Source organism: Tamandua tetradactyla, chromosome 2 (genome assembly GCF_023851605.1).
Source record: "Tamandua tetradactyla isolate mTamTet1 chromosome 2, mTamTet1.pri, whole genome shotgun sequence".
Taxonomy (NCBI): domain Eukaryota; kingdom Metazoa; phylum Chordata; class Mammalia; order Pilosa; family Myrmecophagidae; genus Tamandua; species Tamandua tetradactyla.
This window is the reverse complement of record NC_135328.1, coordinates 172,619,076-172,639,313: the sequence shown is the minus strand read 5'-3', so window position 1 is coordinate 172,639,313 and position 20,238 is coordinate 172,619,076. Positions and strand designations below refer to the sequence as shown.

General features: G+C 36.5%; 1 protein-coding gene across 6 annotated transcripts in view; it reads right to left on the bottom strand.

Annotated features, from left to right (window-relative positions):
* LOC143674264 (BEN domain-containing protein 5) overlaps window positions 1-20,238 on the bottom strand; it is a 1,810,590-nt gene that overhangs the window by 1,729,708 nt on the left and 60,644 nt on the right. The window lies entirely within an intron of this gene.

The following is a 20,238-nucleotide window of genomic DNA, read 5'->3' as shown; positions in this document are numbered from 1 at the left end:
AAAAACTCAGAAACGGACAGCACAATAAGACCTAACTGTAGTACAATTATGTTAAATTACTGGGTGAAGCTGAATGTGAAAATGATAGATGGAGGAGGGCTGGGGGCCTCAAGAAGAAACATAGACAATAAAGATTGAGAGTGTATAATCTAGGAATGCCTACAGTATATAATGATAGTGACTAAATGTACAAATTTTAAAAATGTTTTTGCATGAGGAAGAATAAAGGAAGGTCATTACTGTAGGGTACCAAAATAGATGATAATTAATATTTTTAAATTTCAATTTATGTGTGAGACTAAAGCAAAAAATGTTTATTTGGTACAAAATTTATATTTTGACTAGTGCATTTCCTAATATAACTTATGTAGATAGCTTGATTGAACACCATAAGTACATGGAACCTTGGGTAGGACATGAGATTTTGTTGGTTTGTCCACAGTGATGCCCCGATGAATCCCAGAGTGATTTGATCAGTGAATGGAAAAGTATTTGCAAAGTTCCCATCGGGGAATGGGGAGAATGGGGAGAAATCAACTTCCCCAAGTTGAATTCTTGATATTCTCTCAAGCAGTGTGGACAACCAAAGCTACAGGCTGAGCCCCAGGTTTTGGTGTTTGTTCATGTGAAACTTAACCCCACAAAGGATAGGTCAAGTCTACTTAAAATAAGGCCTAAGAGTCACCCCCAAGAGAGCCTCTTTTGTTGCTCATATGTGGCCTCTCTCTCCAGCCAACACAACAAGCAAACTCACCACCCTCTCCCTGTCTATGTGGGACATGACTCCCAGGGGTGTGGACCTTCCTTGCAGTGTGGGACAGAAATCCTAGAATGAGCTAAGACTCAGCATCAAGGGATTAAGAAAAACCCTAGAATGAGCTGAGACTCAGCATTAAGAGATTGAGAAAACCTTCTCGACCAAAAGGGGGAAGAGGGAAATGAGACAAAGTGTCAGTGGCTGAGAGATTCCCAACAGAGTTAAGAGGTTATCCTGGAGGTTATTCTTATGCATTAAGTAGATATCACCTTGTTATTCAAGATGTAATGGAGAGACTGGAGATAACTGCCTGAAAATGTAGAGCTGTGTTCCAGTAGCCATGTTTCTAGATGATGATTGTATAATGATATAGTTTTCATAATGTGACGGTGTGAATGTGAAAACCTTCTGTCTGATGCTCCTTTTAGCTACCTTATCAACAGATGAGTAAAACATATGGGATCAAAATAAATAATAGGGGGAACAAATGTTAAAATAAATTTAGATTCAAATGCTAGTGATCAATGAAAGGGAGGGGTGAGGGGTATGGTATGTATATTTTTTGTTTTTCTCTGTTTTTGTTTTATTTCTTTTTCTGTTGTCATTTTATTTCTTTTTCTGTTGTCTTTTTATTTCCTTTTCTGAATTGATGAAATGTTCTAGGAAATGAGCATGATGACAAATATGCAACTATGTGTTGATATTGTGAATTACTGATTATATATGTAGAAAAGAATGATCAAAATAGGAATGTTAGCATTTATTTGGTGTTTTTTTATTTAAAAAAATAAATTAATTAAAAAAAAGAATTCTCATTAAAAAAAAATATATATATATATATATTAGGGGGCAGTGCTATGATGGCTCAGTGACATAATTTTCACCTGCCATACTGGAGACCTGGGTTGAATTCCTGATACCTGCCCATGAATATATATATATATATATATATATATATATATATATATATATATATATATATATATATATATATATATATATATATACTAGGGACACACAACAGCAAATTTGAAGAGGCAGAAGAAAGAATTAGTGAACAAGAGGATAAGACACCTGATTCTGAACACACAAAAGAGAAAATGGCAAAAAAAAAAAAAAAAGATGGAAAATTTGGACTTGGATCTCAGGGAAATGATGGACAAAAAAAAAGTGTACAAATAAAAGAATCATTGGTTCCCAAAAGGAGGAAAGAAAAGCACAGAGCTAGAAAGATTAACTGAGGATCTAATAGGGTAAAACTTCCCAACCCTTAAAAAGAACATAAATCTGAGCATTAAATAATCCCAATGAACCCCAAATTGAATAAATCCAAATAGGCCTTCCCCAAGAAACATGCTTATCAGCCTGTTAAATGTTGAAGAGAAGCTGAAAATCCTGAAAGCAGCCACAGAAAAACAATCTACGACATCCAAAGGAAACCACATAAAACTGAGTTCAGAATACTCAACTGGCACTATGGAAGCAAGAAGGCAGAGGTATGATATGCTTAAGATACTGAAAGTGAAAGACTTCAATCCAAGAATTTTGTATCAAGCCAAACTGACCTTCAAAAGTGAGGCAGACCTCTTTCTTCCTGCTGGCTCCCCAGGCAGGAGCCATTTTCAGACTCCTACTTGTTTTCTCCTTTTTGCTCTCCCACCTGCTTTCTCCCTGATTTATCCCCTCAATAAATCTGTTATGCTTTGAAAACAAAAGTAAGGGAGAGATTAAAATTTTCACAGACAAACAAATACTAAGAAAATTTGTCAACAAGAGACTGGCCCTACAAGAAATACTAAAAGGAGTTCTGCCTTTAAAAAGCTGTAAAAAAAATTTTTTTTTAATTTAAAAAAAGGCAGGAGAAGGAGGTCTAGAAGAGGGGACAGAGTTGAAAAGCACCAGTAAGGGAAACAAAGGATAAAAAGAGAAAAAGGGAAATGAATATATAGATCTGACATGTAAAATCCAGAGGATAAGATGGTGGATTCAGGAAACACTTTACTGTAATAACTCTGAATGTTAATGGCCTAAACTTGCCACTTAAAAGATATAGACTGGGCAGGCAGTGGTTCAGTTGCAGAGTTCTCACCTGCCATGCCAGAGACCTGGGTTCGATTCCTGGAGCCTGCCCATGCCAAAAAAAAAAAATAGATTGGCAGAATGGATTAAGAAATATAATCCCACTATATGTTGCTTACAAGATACTGATCTGAGACACAAGGACAAAAAATGATTGAAAGGATGGAAAAAGATGAATCATGCAAGCTGTAACCAAAAGAAATGAGGAGGAGTATACTAATATCAGACAAAATAGACTTTAAATGTAAAGACATCATAAGAGACAAAGAAGGGCACAATATATTAATAAAGGGACAATTAGCCAAGAAGAAATAACAATCATAAATGTTTATGCTCCCAACCAAGGAGCTCCAAAGTATATGAGACAAATATTGGCCAAACTAAAGAGAGCAATAAACGTTTCAACAATAATAGTAGGAGACGTCAATGTACCACTCCCCCCTATAAACAGAACAATCACACAGAGGATCAACAAGGAAATAGAGAACTTAAACAATATGATAAATGAATTAGATCTCACAGACATATATAGGTCAAAACCCCAGGATATACTTTCTTCTCCAGTGCTCATGGAACATTCTCCAGGATAGATCATATGCTGGGGCACAAAACAGGTCTTTATAAATTTAAAAACATTGAAATTATTCAAATCACTTTCTCTGATCACAATGAAATGAAGCTGGAAAACAATAACCACCAAAGAAAGAGAAATTTCACAAATATGTGGAGGTTAAATAATACACTCTTAAACTACCAGTGGGTCAAAGAAGAAATTGCTAGAGAAATTAGTAGCTATCTGGAGATGAATAATAATGAGAAATGAGAATAAAACTATCAGAACTTATGGGATGTGGCAAAGGCTGCATTGAGAAGGAAATTTATTGCCCTAAATGTCTATGTTTAAAAACAAGAAAGAGCAAAAATAGAGGACTCAATTGCTCACCTGGAGGAACTTGAGAAAGAACAGCATATTATCCCCAAATAAAATGGAAGAAAAAATAACAATGATTAAAGCAGAGTTAAATGAATAGGAGAATAGAAAGAATCAATAAAACCAGAAGTTGATTCTTTGAGAAAATCAATAAAATTAATATACCACTAGCAAGGCTGACAAAGAAAAAAAGAGGGTGGATGCAAATAAACAAAATCAGAAATGAGAGGGAGATCATTACCACGAACACAGAGATTAAAAAAAAAAAACATAACAGGATACTAGGAACAACTATATACCAACAAACTAGAAAACTTAGATGAAATGGACAAATTCCTGGACACACAGAAATGAGCAAACAAGCTACACTGACTCAAGAAGAAATAGACGATCTCAACAAAACAATCCCAAGTAAAGAGATTCAATCAATCATCAAAAAATCTTCCTACAAGAAAAGCCCAGGGTCTAATGGATCAAAGGGGAATTTTATCAAACATTCAAAAAAGAACACAAATACTCCAGTGTATTGAGGTAAAAGAAACACTACCCAACTCATTTTATGAAATTAACATTGCTCTAATACCAAAACCGGACAAAGATGCTATAAGAAAGGAAAACTATAGGCCAATCTCCCTAATGAACACAGATGCAAAAATTCTCAACAAAGTACTAGCAAATCTAATGCAACAACACATTAAAAGAATTATACACCAAGACCAAGTAGGGTTTATACCAGGAATGCAGGATGGTTCAACACAGGAAAATGAATTAATGAAATACAGCACATTAACAAATCAAAAGGGAAAAATCCTATGATCATATTGATTGATGCTTAAAAAGCATTCGACAAATTCAACATCTTTTTCTGATAAAAAAAAACACTTCAAAAGGTAAGAATCAATTCTCAATATGATAAAAAGCATATGTGACAAACTCATAGCCAGCATCATACTCAATGGAGAGAGACAGAAAACTTTCCCCATAAGATCGGGAATGAGACAAGGATGCCCTCTGTCACCACTATCATTCAACATTGTACTGGAAGTTCTAGCTAGAGCAATCAGGCAGGACAAAGTAATAAAAGGCATCCAAATTGGAAAGGAAGAAGTTAAACTTTCATTATTTGAAGATGACATGCTACTATACTTGGAAAATCCTAAGAAATCTTCAACAAAGTTACTTGCACTAATAAACAAATTCAGCAAGGTAGCAGGGTGAAAAATGATTTGCAAAAATTAGCAATGTTTCTATACACAAGCAAAGACCTAACTGAAGAGTCAGTTAAGAAAAAAATTCCATTCAAAATAGCAACTAAAAGAATCAAGTATTTAGGAATAAACTTAACCAGACACGTAAAGGACTTCTACGTAGAAAACTGCATAACTTTGCTAAAAGAAATCAAAGAAGATCTAAATGGGTGCAAAAAAATTCCCTGCTTATAAATAGGATGGTTAAATATAGTTAAGACACCAATTCTACCCAAATTGATCTTTCAATGCAGTATCAATCAAAATTCCAACAACCTAATTTGAAGACTTGAAAAAGCTAGTTACCAAACTCATCTGGAAGGGAAAGAGACCCCGAATACCTAAAAGCATCCTAAGAAAGAAGAATGAAGTGGGAGAATTAACACTTGCTGACTTTAAATGCTATTATAAAGCCACAATGGTCATAACAGCATGGTACTGGAACACAGAAGTACTGACCAAGGGAATCGAATCGAGAGTGCAGAAACAGACCATGAAATCTATGGTCAACTGGTTTTTAACAAGGACCCAAAATCAACTGAACTGGGAAAAAATAGTCTTTTCAATAAATGGACATGGATATCAATGGCCAAAACAATGAAAGAGTACCCTTACCTTACAAACGATACAAAAACTAACTCAAAGGGGATCAAACACCTAAATAAAAGAACTAGCACCATAGAATAAAATGTAGGGAAACATCTTCAAGACCTAGTAATACGAGGTAGCTTCCTAAACTTTACACCCAAAGCACAAGCAACAAAAGAAAAGACAGATAAATGGAAACTCCTCAAAATCAAAGCTTCTGTACATCACGACTTTGTCAAAAAGGTGAAAAGACAGCTGACTCATCAGGAGAAAATCTTTGGAAACCACACATCAAACAAAGTTCTGATATCCTGTATACATAAAGAGATCATACAACTCAACAACAAAAGAACAAACATCCCCATTATAAAATGGGGTAAAGATACGAACAGGCATTTTTCTGAAGAGCAAATACAGATGGTTCAAAAGCACATGAAGAGATGCTCATTATCATTAGCTATAAGGGAAACATAGAACAAGACTACAATGAGATACCACATCACACCTATAGGAATGGCTGCTATTAAACAAACAAGAAACTATAAATGTTGGAGAGGATGTAGAGAAATTGGGACACTTAGGCACTGCTGGTGAGAATGCATACTGGTACAGTTGCCATGGAAGACAGCTTGGCAGTTCCTTAGGAAACTGAATACTGTATCGCCCTATGACCCAGCATTAGTACTACTCGGTATTTACCCAGGAGAGCTAAAAGCAGTGACACAAACAGACATTTGCACACTGATGTTCACAGCAGCGTTATTCATAATCACCAAAAGATGGAACAATCCAAATGCCCATCAACAGATGCGTGGATTAACAAATGTAGTATATTCATATGAATATTATGAGCAGTAAGGCAAAATGATGTCCTGAAGCACAAGACAAGATGGATAAGCCTTGAGGACATAACACTGACTGAAATAAGTCAAACATGAAAGGATAGATACTGTATGATTCCACTTTTATGACCATGGTGAAGGTAAAATCAGAGGCTTATAATATAGAATATAGGGGACTTAGAAATACATAGAAGCTATAGATGAGTGAACAGTTAGCTAATGAGGTTGAACTCAAATGTAAGGAAATAGAAGTGAAGGCAGTTCTCTAGTGGGTCTATAAGTAATGTTACCACACTGAAAGTGAATGTGATTGAAAGGGGTTGTACAGACCTATATGTCCCACTGATTAATACTAGAAATATAAATAAGTTCTTGCAAGAACTACTCCAAAGGTATGATTAGTGTACAAAGAATGTTTAAGTCTAGGGTACAGGGGGAAAACTGCTATTGCATGCTATGGGCCATATTTAACAGGAAAATATCAGCAGTACCACAGCAACAGCCAGGGTAAATAATGGGAGGAGGGACAAGAGTTAAGGGGAGGTTTAACTTTTCCTATTTGGTGAGGGTATGTTTATTAGTTATCTTCATCTTGGGAACACTGAAATTTTCTAAAATTGAGAGTTTGATGAACTGTGGACTTTGAGCATTGTACATGAAGCCTAACGAATGTGGGTGCCTGAAGGATGCACTGACTGAGAAGTAGATTGGCAAACAGTGGTGCATATATATGAGTGAATATTGTGCTGCTATAAAAAGGAATAAAGTCGTGAGGCATGCAACAATGTGAGTGAACCTGTGGGACATCTGGTGAGGTAAAATAAGCCAGAAACAAAACAACAATTATTGTGTGGTCTACTTTAGAAAATACTTATAAGAAAACAGGGGTCTAGATTGTGAGCTCTTATAGCAACACATTTAGTTCAGAGTGGTAATTATTATTTCTGGATTTTGAGAAGCTATTTTATATATCTTTACCACTGTGTCAAATGCTAGGGACACCCAAATCAATAGGCCAAGACTTGGATCTTGAGGCTTAACTCTTGTGAAGCTTATGTATGTAGTGGAAATTAGGCTACCTATAGGTACACCTAAGAATTACTTCTGGAGGACCTCTTCTGTTGCTCAGATGTGGCCTCACTGTCTCTAAGCCCAATTCTGCTAGTGAAATTATTGCCCTCCCCCCTACATGGGGGTGGTGAAAAGTCTCCAGGGATGGTAGTGTGGGAGATGACTCCCAGGGATGAGTCTGGCCCTGGCACCATGGGGATCAACAATGCCATCCTGACCAAAAAGGGGAAAAGAATTGTAATGAAGTATCAGTGGCTGAAAGAGTTCAGATAGAGGTGAGAGGCTACTCTGGAGGTCACTTTTACATAAGCTTCAGTTAGACATTGCTACTGATCACAATTTGGCAAACCCCAATCAAAATGATCCCAACCAATCCTAAGAAACACTTAGGGGATTATATAAGATTCTAAAAAGTTTCCATGCCCTGGAGTAACTTTCCCGTAACCTAACCTACAACATCCAGATGGATCCTTGTACCAGATAAGTCCTGAAACCTAAAGGGCCCACCCTCTCCAGAGCATCAACTAGTTTCATTTCCCTATCCCATATTATTGACAGCCCCTTCCAACATGACAAATTTAGAATAGCCATTTCCCAAATACCCCTAAAGTAAGGGTTAAAAAGATCAAAGGTGATGGTGGAGTTATAGAGAGAAGGTAGGGTTTAACAAACATATGATTGCTGAATCACTGAATTGATATTTCTTTTAGTCTCCAGTATCGTAGAGCAGCTAAAAGTAAAAACCTAAAACTGCGGAATTATAACCCATACCAAACTCTGAAATCTGTTCTACAACTAATTGTTGTGCTATGCTTTGAAATATATTGCTTTTTTGTATATACGTTATTTTTTACAAAAATAAAAGAAAAAAATGTCAATTGTGATGATAAAAAAAATATTTATTTTTTCTAGCCTCCTATATTCTGGAGCAGCTCGAAGGAAATAATGGTACGGTAGCCCATGACAAACTCTGGGATCTGTCCTGTAACTACTTGTTGAAGAGTGCTTTGAAGACTATTGTTTTTTTTTTTTTTCTTTGCTTTGTATATGTGCTATATTATACAGCAAAAAAATGTAAAAAAAAAACGGTCAAACAACTTGAACATTTTTCCAAAGATATACAAATGGCCAATGAGCATATGAATAGATGTTCAAGATCATAAGTCATTAGGGAAATTCAAATCAAAACTACCATAAGGTATTACTAAACAACACAAGGATAGCTATCATTTAAAAATTGGAAAATAACAAGTGTCAGAGATGATGTGGAGAAACTGGAAGCCTCATGAATAGCTGGTAGAAAAGAAAATGGGGCAGCCAGCAGAGAAAAGTTTAAAAGTTCCTCAAAAACTTAAGAACAGAATTATCACATGACACAACAATTTCACTCCTAGGTATTAACCAAAAGAAACTGAAAACAAGTATTCAAACAGAGACTTGTACACCAATGTTCATAGCAGCACTATTTGCAGTAGCCAAAAGGTGGAAACCCCAGTAGCCCATCAACAGATAAATGGATAAACAAGATATTATTCATCCATAAAAAGGAACAAAGTTCTGATAAATGCCACAACATAGGTAAACGTTGAAGACATTATGCTGAGTGAAATAAGCAAAGCAAATAAAGAGAAATACTGTATAATTTCAGTTATATCAAACATATATGTAACAAATTTGTAGGGAGGAAAAGATTAGAGATTATCTGGAGATAGGGTAAGGGAGGAAGAAGAAGTAGTTGCTTGGTGGATCCAGTGTTCCTAAAAAGAAAAGTTAAATTCTAAAAAGAATGCCTATACTAAGTGTTGGTAAAAATGTACAACAATGGGAATTCTCATACACTTCTAGTGGGAATGTAAAATGGTACAACCATTTTCAAAAATAGTTCGGCACTTCCTGACAAAGTAAAAATACACCTACCGTATGGCTTAGCCTTTCCACTCTTAGGTATTTACTGAAGATAAATGAAAGCATGTGTCCATACAAACACTAGTACATGGATGTTCATAGCAGCTTTATTTGTAATAATCAAAAACCGAAAACAGCACAAATTGTGGCATATTCATTCAATGGAATATTTCTCAGCATTAAAAATTAATAACCTGGTCTCAGGAGAGAAGATGGTGGCTTAGTAAGGTACGTGTGTCTTAGTTCCTCCTCCAGAGCAACTATTAGGTGAACAGAAACAGTGCAGAACAGCTCCCGGGGCCACGGCACGGAATGGACACACAGCGTACCCCAGTCTCGTTCTGGCGAGACTGACTGCGAGACTCTGCTGCGGTGAGATCCCCGATCGCGCGCAACTCTCCGAGCAGCGGCAGCTGACAGCCAGAGCACCTCCCTCCCTCCTTCCCGGGCCGGCTGAGACTCTCGGAGAGGCAAGTTTCCCAAGCCGTGGCGGCCGGTGCCCCTCTTTTGCAGGCGGCTTCCTGGACCGGCTACGAGTCTCGGATCAGAGGGCTACCCAAGCCGCGGTGGCCGGCAACCAACGCCCCTCCCCCACGGGCGGCTTCCTGGTCCGGTGGCGAGTTCCCCAGGCCGCGGCGGCCGGAGATCAACACCCCTCCCCCGCAGGCGGCTTTCTAGTCTGGTGGCGAATTCCCCAGGCCGCGGTGGCCGGCGACCGATGCCACTCCCCCGCGGGCAGCTTCCTGGTCCAGTGGCGAATTCCCCGGGCCGCTGCGGCCGGTGACCGACACCCCTCCAGGGAGAGGAGGGAATTTCTGACAGTGGTAGGGACTGGGTCCAACCAAACACCAATAGGGGAATTAATAAAGGAGCCAAAGGGTCCCCTCAAGCCACGGCGGCTGACGCCCACACCACGCACGGCCACCCCGGACCAACTGAGAGAATTGGATCGGAAATCCCCAGGCCAGGGAGAACGGTAATGGGGGGGGGGCCTTCCAAACACGTGAGACAAACGTGTGCCACGAGCGCCACCTATGGGCAAAATAAGAAAAACAGAACCCAGAGATTTCACAGAAAAATCTTATAACCTTGTTGGGTCCAACACCCAGGGAAATCTGACTCAATGCCCAGACACCAGCAGAAGATAACGGTCCACGCTCAGAAGATTGAGAACATGGCCCAATCAAAGGAACAAACAAATAGCTCAAATGAGATACAGGAGCTGAGACAACTAATGCTGAATATACGAACAGGAATGGAAAACCTCTTCAAAAATGAAATCGATAAATTGAGGGAGGACATAAAGAAGACATGGGCTGAACAAAAAGAAGAAATACAAAAACTGAAAAACCAAATCACAGAACTTATGGAAGTGAAGGATAAAGTAGAAAAGATGGAAAAAACAATGGATACCTACAATGATAGATTTAAAGAGACAGAAGATAGAATTAGTGATTTGGAGGATGGAACATCTGAATTCCAAAAAGAAACAGAAACTATCGGGAAAAGAATGGAAAAATTTGAACAGGGTATCAGGGAACTCAAGGACAATATGAACCGCACAAATATACGTGCTGTGGGTGTCCCAGAAGGAGAAGAGAAGGGAAAAGGAGGAGAAAAACTAATGGAAGAAATTATCACTGAAAATTTCCCAACTCTTATGAAAGACCTAAAATTACAGATCCAAGAAGTGCAGCGCACTCCAAAGAGAATAGACCCAAATAGGCGTTCTCCAAGACACTTACTAGTTAGAATGTCAGAGGTCAAAGAGAAAGAGAGGATTTTGAAAGCAGCAAGAGAAAAACAATCCATCACACACAAGGGAAACCCAATAAGACTATGTGTAGATTTCTCAGCAGAAACCATGGAAGCTAGAAGACAGTGGGATGATATATTTACATTACTAAAAGAGAAAAACTGCCAACCAAGACTCCTATATCCAGCAAAATTGTCCTTCAAAAATGAAGGAGAAATTAAAACATTTATAGACAAAAAGTCACTGAGAGAATTTGTGACCAAGAGACCAGCTCTGCAAGAAATACTAAAGGGAGCACTAGAGTCAGATACGAAAAGACAGAAGAGAGAGGTATGGAGTAAAGTGTAGAAAGAAGGAAAATCAGATATGATATATATAATACAAAAGCCAAAATGGTGGAGGAAAGTATTACCCAAACAGTAATAACACTAAATGTTAATGGACTGAATTCCCCAATCAAAAGCCATAGATTGGCAGAATGGATTAAAAAACAGATCCTTCTATTTGCTGTCTACAGGAAACACATGTTAGACCCAAAGATAAACATAGGTTGAAAGTGAAAGGTTGGGAAAAGATATTTCATGCAAATAACAACCAGAAAAGAGCAGGAGTAGCTATACTAATATCCAACAAATTAGACTTCAAATGTAAAACAGTTAAAAGAGACAAAGAAGGACACTATCTACTAATAAAAGGAACAATTAAACAAGAAGACATAACAATCATAAATATTTATGCACCGAACCAGAATGACCCAAAATACGTGAGGAATACACTGCAAACACTGAAAAGGGAAATAGACTCATATACCATAATAGTTGGAGACTTCAATTCACCACTCTCATCAATGGACAGAACATCTAGACAGAGGATCAATAAAGAAATAGAGAATCTGAATATTACTATAAATGAGCTAGACTTAACAGACATTTATAGGACATTACATCCCACAACAGCAAGATACACCTTTTTCTCAAGTGCTCATGGATCATTCTCAAAGATAGACCATATGCTGGGTCACAAAGCAAGTCTTAACAAATTTAAAAAGATTGAAATCATACACAACACTTTCTCGGATCATAAAGGGAATTGGGAATCAATAATAGGCGGAGTGCCAGAAAATTCACAAATACGTGGAGGCTCAACAACACACTCTTAAACAACCAGTGGGTTAAGGAAGAAATTACAAGAGAAATTAGTAAATATCTCGAGGCGAATGAAATGAAAACACAACATATCAAAACCTATGGGACGCAGCAAAGGCAGTGCTAAGAGGGAAATTTATTGCCCTAAATGCCTTTATCAGAAAAGAAGAAAAGGCAAAAATGCAGGAATTAACTGTCCACTTAGAAGAACTGGAGAAAGAACAGCAAATGAATCCCAAAGCAAGCAAAAGGAAAGAAATAACAAAGATTAGAGCAGAAATAAATGAAATTGAAAACATGAAAACAATAGAGAAAATCAATAAGACCAGAAGTTGGTTCTATGAGAAAATCAATAATATTGATGGGCCCTTAGCAAGATTGACAAAAAGAAGGAGAGAGAGATGCAAATAAATAAGATCAGAAATGGAAGAGGAGACATAACTACTGACCTCACAGAAATAAAGGAGGTAATAACAGGATACTATGAACAACTTTACGCTAATAAATACAATAATTTAGATGAAATGGACGGGTTCCTGGAAAGACATGAACAACCAACTTTGACTCAAGAAGAAATAGATGACCTCAACAAACCAATCACAAGTAAAGAAATTGAATCAGTCATTCAAAAGCTTCCTAAAAAGAAAAGTCCAGGACCAGACGGATTCACATGTGAATTCTACCACACATTCCAGAAAGAATTGGTACCAACTCTCCTCAAACTCTTCAAAAAAAACGAAGTGGAGGGAAAACTACCTAATTCATTCTATGAAGCCAACATCACCGTCATACCAAAACCAGGCAAAGATATTACAAAAAAAGAAAACTACAGGCCAATCTCTCTAATGAATATAGATGCAAAAATCCTCAATAAAATTCTAGCAAACCGTATCCAACAACACATTAAAAGAATTATACATCATGACCAAGTAGGATTCATCCCAGGTATGGTATGCAAGGATGGTTCAACATAAGAAAATCAATTAATGTAATACACCATATCAACAAATCAAAGCAGAAAAATCACATGATCATCTCAATTGATGCACAGAAGGCATTTGACAAGATTCAACATTCTTTCCTGTTGAAAACACTTCAAAAGATAGGAATACAAGGGAACTTCCTTAAAATGATAGAGGGAATATATGAAAAACCCACAGCTAATATCATCCTCAATGGGGAATAATTGAAAACTTTTCCCCTAAGATCAGGAACAAGACAAGGATGTCCACTATCACCACTATTATTCAACATCGTGTTGGAGGTTCTAGCCAGAGCAATTAGACAAGAAAAAGAAATACAAGGCATCAAAATTGGAAAGGAAGAAGTAAAACTCTCACTGTTTGCAGACAATATGATACTATACGTCGAAAACCCGGAAAAATCCACAACAAAACTACTAGAGCTAATAAATGAGTACAGCAAAGTAGCAGGTTACAAGATCAACATTCAAAAATCTGTAGCATTTCTATACACTAGTAATGAACAAGCTGAGGGGGAAATCAAGAAACGAATCCCATTTACAATTACAACTAAAAGAATGAAATACCTAGGAATAAATTTAACTACAGAGACAAAAAAATATATAAAGAAAACTACAAAAAACTGCTAAAAGAAATCACAGAAGACCTAAAAGGATGGAAGGGCATACCGTGTTCATGGATTGGAAGACTAAATATAGTTAAGATGTCAATCCTACCTAAATTGATTTACAGATTCAATGCAATACCAATCAAAATCCCAACAACTTATTTTTCAGAAATAGAAAAACCAATAAGCTAATTTATCTGGAAGGGCAGGGTACCCCGAATAGCTAAAAACATCTTGAGGAAAAAAAACGAAGCTAGAGGTCTTGCACTGCGTGACTTTAAGTCATATTATGAAACCACAGTGGTCAAAACAGCATGGTATTGGCGTAAAGATAGATATATCGACCAATGGAATCGAATAGAGTGCTCAGATATAGACCCTCTCATCTATGGACATTTGATCTTTGATAAGGCAGTCAAGCCAACTCACCTGGGACAGAACAGTCTCTTCAATAAATGGTGCCTAGAGAACTGGATATCCATATGCAAAAGAATGAAAGAAGACCCATATCTCACACCCTATACAAAAGTTAACTCAAAATGGATCAAAGATCTAAACATTAGGTCTAAGACCATAAAACAGTTAGAGGAAAATGTAGGGAGATATCTTATGAAACTTACAATTGGAGGCAGTTTTATGGACCTTAAACCTAAAGCAAGAGCACTGAAGAAAGAAAGAAATAAATGGGAGCTCCTCAAAATTAAACACTTTTGTGCATCAAAGAACTTCATCAAGAAAGTAGAAAGACAGTCTACACAATGGGAGACAATATTTGGAAACGACATATCAGATAAAGGTCTAGCATCCAGAATTTATAAAGAGATTGTTCAACTCAACAACAAAAAGACAGCCAACCCAATTACAAAATGGGAAAAAGACTTGAACAGACACCTACCAGAAGAGGAAATACAAATGGCCAAAAGGCACATGAAGAGATGCTCAATGTCCCTGGCCATTAGAGAAATGCAAATCAAAACCACAATGAGATATCACATCAGACCCACATGAATGGCCATTATCAACAAAACAGAAAATGACAAGTGCTGGAGAGGATGTGGTGAAAGAGGCACACTTATCCACTGTTGGTGGGAATGTCAAATGGTGCGACCACTGTGGAAGGCAGTTTGGCGGTTCCTCAAAAAGCTGAATATAGAATTGCCATACGACCCAGCAATACCATTGCTGGGAATCTACTCAAAGGACTTAAGGGCAAAAACTCAAACGGACATTTGCACACCAATGTTTATAGCAGCGTTATTTACAATTGCAAAGAGATGGAAACAGCCAAAATGTCCATCAACAGCAGAATGGCTAAACAAACTGTGGTATATACATACGATGGAATATTATGCAGCTTTAAGACAGGATAAACTTATGAAGCATGTAATAACATGGATGGACCTAGAGAACATTATGCTGAGTGAGTCTAGCCAAAAAGCAAAGGACAAATACTGTATGGTCCCACTGATGTGAACGGACATTCGAGAATAAACTTGGAATATGTCATTGGTAACAGAGTCCAGCAGGAGTTAGAAACAGGGTAAGAAAATGGGTAATTGGAGTTGAAGGGATACAGACTGTGCAACAGGACTAGATACAAAAACTCAAAAATGTACAGCACAATAATACCTAATTGTAAAGTAATCATGTTAAAACACTGAATGAAGCTGCATCCGAGCTATAGGTTTTTGTTTTGTTTTGTTTTGTTTTGTTTTTTACTATTATTAATTTTATTTTTTTCTCTATATTAACATTCTATATCTTTTTCGGTTGTGTTGCTAGTTCTTCTAATCCGATGCAAATGTACTAAGAAACAATGATCATGAATCTATGTGATGATGTTAAGAATTACTGATTGCATATGTAGAATGGTATGATTTCTAAATGTTGGGTTAATTTCTTTTTTTCCGTTAATTAATAAAAAAATTAAAAATTTATAAAAAATTTAAAAAATGTAATAACCTACTGAAACACCCATATATATGAATATCAATTAATTATGCTAGTAAAAAGGGAGCTAGACCAAAAAATACAAACTGTATGATTCCATTTATGTGTAATTACAGAAAATGCAAACAAATCTACCAGAGCAGAAAGACTGTTTGTTTCCTGGGGATCACAATGATATGGAGAGATTACCAAGGGACACAAGGAAACATTGGGATTATGGATTGTGGTGATGTTTTCCAAGATGTATGCATATATCAAAATGTATCCGATTGTTCACTTTAAATACATGCTCTTCATTGCATATCAATTACACTTCAGTTACAGCTCTTTAAAGGTGGGGGCCATAGTTGGACTAAGATTTGAACCCAATAAAACTGCTTCCAGAACTATGCACTTAACCACTATAATCACTGCCTTCAATAATCTGCCATCACTGTACTTTGGAAATATAACAACATACAGTAGGAAATTATAAAGATATACAAAGTTTGTGATAAGTTCAATAAAAGTGGTACAGAAAATCACAAGAGGTGAGCAGGAGCAATCATTTCTGATAAGGAGAAAAGTTGAAATTTCAATCACTTATTCACTTACTAAGGCTCTACTATGTGTCACATAATGTGTTTTATACATATGTCTTTACTTATTTTTATATTATCTCTTTCAGATAAAATTCTCATCCCATTTTACAAGTGAAGAAATCATGCAAAAGTAAAAAAAAAAAAAAAAATCCATCAAAATTCAGTATCTCTGGTGCCAAAGCCCATGTTCTTTTAACTTCTGTTCACTGACTCCTCAAATTCAAAAGAAAGCAGGATAGACAAATCCAACATTATTTTTCTAAGTCCAGAAAGAAAATCCCAGCAATACAAAGGAAGCCATATCAACAAAAGAGAATCTTGGAAAGTGTTGGCAAAAATGTACAACAATGGGAATTCTCATACACTTCTAGTGGGAATGTAAAATGGTACAACCATTTTTGAAAATAATTCGGCACTTCCTATTATTGTTTTACTACAAATTGAATTAAAATTTCCCCTTAATTAATTTGAGCTGTAATTTTATTAAAAATTGAATAAAACTGGGTGGGCCACGATGGCTCAGCAGGCAGAGTTCTCACCTGCCATGCTGGAGACCCGCGTTCAATTCCCGGTTCCTGCCCATGCACAAAAAATATAAATAAATGAAAAACTGAACAAAACTTTGCATATTTTAATGCTTAATCACAGAGATCAGAATTATTGAAACACTACAATTAGATCATCAAAGTGCTAAAACTGCTAGATATCTATGCAATAACTTTTCTAATCTTTATTCTCGGGAACAGAACTCCACTTTTATGTGGTTGGCAATATGCCTAGATTTTCTTAATCTTCATTTCCCAGCCTCTATTATACTGGTTATGGTCATATGGTTAAATTCTGGGCAATCATTCATAAATATGAAGCTTGGGGGAAGGCTCTTAAGGGAATGTGATTTGGCTAGAAGGTGTACTCCTTTTACCTTCTCCTTCCTCCTTTCTGCTGTTGGAACATGATGGCTGTACCTCTAGCCATATTGATCTATGAGGATCAAGAGGAAGTTTAGGAATGGTGGGGAAGAAATATAAAAGGGATCTTGATCTTTTATCACCAAGGAGCTACCAAACATGCCCTAGATTCCCTACATCTTTATGTTTTTAATATAAGTGACATATAATTATACCTTAATGAAGCCACTATTATTTTGGGGTTTCTATAACATACAGTAAAACCCAATTCTTTTCTCAAGAGAAGGAATCTTATGGTATATGTTGATTTATTATATTCATTTTCCTGAAGCATGCTGACCACCTCAAGGTTTTATTATTACTAATAAAGGCACATAAGACCTAACTGCAGTTGTAGTACTCTTAAAAACAAAGATTTTTAATGGTCAATTGCTGAATGATTGTATCTTATAAAAATATTAATACAGTGAGATGAAAGCATTCTTGGGAATTTCATTCAGTTCTAAGATTATGAAATCTTCATGGCCACATAAGCTTCCAAATTCACCACAGGAGTTCCATTGCATGGAATCAAACAAATGATTCATTTACAAAACCAGCCATGTTTCATTGTAAAATATCCCAGCTGCGCTGTAATAAAAGTGAATGATAATAAAAATTATTATTAAAAGTGAAAAATATAAAACAATTTCATCTCATGATTCAACTGTCAGAGCCAAAATTCAGTACTTTTATACTCCCAAGAGCTGCTAACTTCTCTTCTTTCTTAAAGGCTACAAATATACCTAAAATAACAAAGTGGTTCCAAAACAGTAAGGGCCCCAACTACTGTCCACTCTAATGACATATAATCGGTTTATAATTAGTTTGGTAACCATTTCCCTGATGCTTCCTCCTCTAGTTTTCCCCCATCCCCTCATACCAGCAACTTTAAATTATAATTCAACTAGATAATTAGAGTACCATTATCTAACAAAGTTCTTCTTATAGTCTGGAAAGGGTGTAGGAGCAACTATAGATAGTAAAACCATCAATAAATAATGAGACAAGACTATGGCATTATTAGCCAAAAGTTGCTTCCCAGTTCCCACTTAATTGTCCAGCTAAATGTGCCTTGAGAACAGTACAATTCAGTCACTCTGTGTGTATTTCAGGAAGAAATATTTCATAATGCCCTAGCCACTGATTATTCCCATTAGATGAATACGGTCTGTTCTGATTCCCAGGAGGGCCACATCAGGTACAAGATAATTAACAGGGCCCTAGGCAATGGATTCACTATCATGCATATTTGTATATAATTTATTATGTAGTTTATGTTATATATTATCTTATAATTTCAAGGTAAAATGTTCTCATTGACTGTAGTTTCTTTTTTCTCTTCTTCAAAGTATTGCCATCCTTCACAAGCATGTAGCAGAACACAAGCATTGTCATTCTATATGTTAGGAATGGTGTGATGGGCATCTAAAACAGAATATGCCATAGTATCTGTCTTCAAGGAATTTGCAAGCTAATAAATAAAACTTATAGGAACTCAGGGGATGGTTAGGTAAAACAATAAGAAAAAATACGGTAGTGAACACAGATTCAAATTCCTGGGCCCTAAATAATTTGATATTCATTTCCATCTATGCTCAAGAGCTCTAAGTTTTAGGTCAACATTATCAATGATGCTGAATATCCAACACTGTGCCAGAAAACACCAAGAATAAAAAGAGATAAAAAAACAAATTTACTACCTATTTATTAAACAATGAATTACTGGGTACTTCACAATATACAACAAAAGTATAAAATAGTTTTTCTCCCTTCAAGAAGCTCACAATACAAAGTCAGCTGAGTGTCCTGTGAAGCAACCTTGGTTTAGTATCAGACCTTGTTTTGCAAATTATGACTTATTGGTAAATGACCTAATATTCATTGAAATTGAGCCTCATTTGTACAAGACAAATAGCAATGTTTGTTCAAATAAAATATAAGAAAGAGCTAACACCAATGATCTTCAAACTGCACATCAAAAAACCTTAGGTTTTTTTTTTTGAAACCCATGAGGTTTCAAAAGGATTGAAAGGATGACACAGACATCCTTTGAACCAAGGGATCTATACTTTAAAAAATCAATAAAAAGCTTTTAAGCCATTCCAATATGCAAGATAGCTTTGGAAAAAAAGAGTTGACCAATTTGTCAAGAACTAAAAGTTCCACTACTAAGAGAAATGGTAGATTGAGCCTAGACTCTGGAAAGCCTTGGCTACAAGGCCAAGGAATGTGGTTTATTTAGTGTCAGTTTTAAGGAACAGAAGAATGTACTGATACCAGCAAAAGTTTAAGACCATTAATTTGGCATTAATATATAGGATCAACTAAAGGTAGCAGGGGGAAGTGGAAAAGACAATAGAAAGATATTGCACTGGTCCAAATGTGGTTTTAATAAAGCATGAACTGAAATGGGCACAATGGTAATAGAAAGAAAGGATATGTCACAGAAAATTGAGGTGTGTCATGGATCAGTTCTGAAAAAGCAAGAAAAAATCAACTCCCATTTCAAAGAAAAGGTGATAAGGAGCAAAGGCAAAAGTCACTTAACAGGGCTCTACTTATCAAATATCAACAACAGTGGTAAAATCAAAATGAGGTCAAATTAGCGATTGGGTGTCAGAAGAGAAGATGCCAAAAGTAAGTAAACTAGATATCAGAGTAGGAGCTATGAATGAAACCAAGGTCAGGAACTAGCAAAGAAAAATAAGGTAGTATTTGTGGAAATTCAAGGAGAGGTTGTAGTATGGTCTAAATTAATTTCAGGTGATGATGTCTACTAAGCTCTTTTTAAATGGCTGGCTCTCCAGTACCCAGGGGCCACTATGACTCTCGTCAAAGGTTTGGTT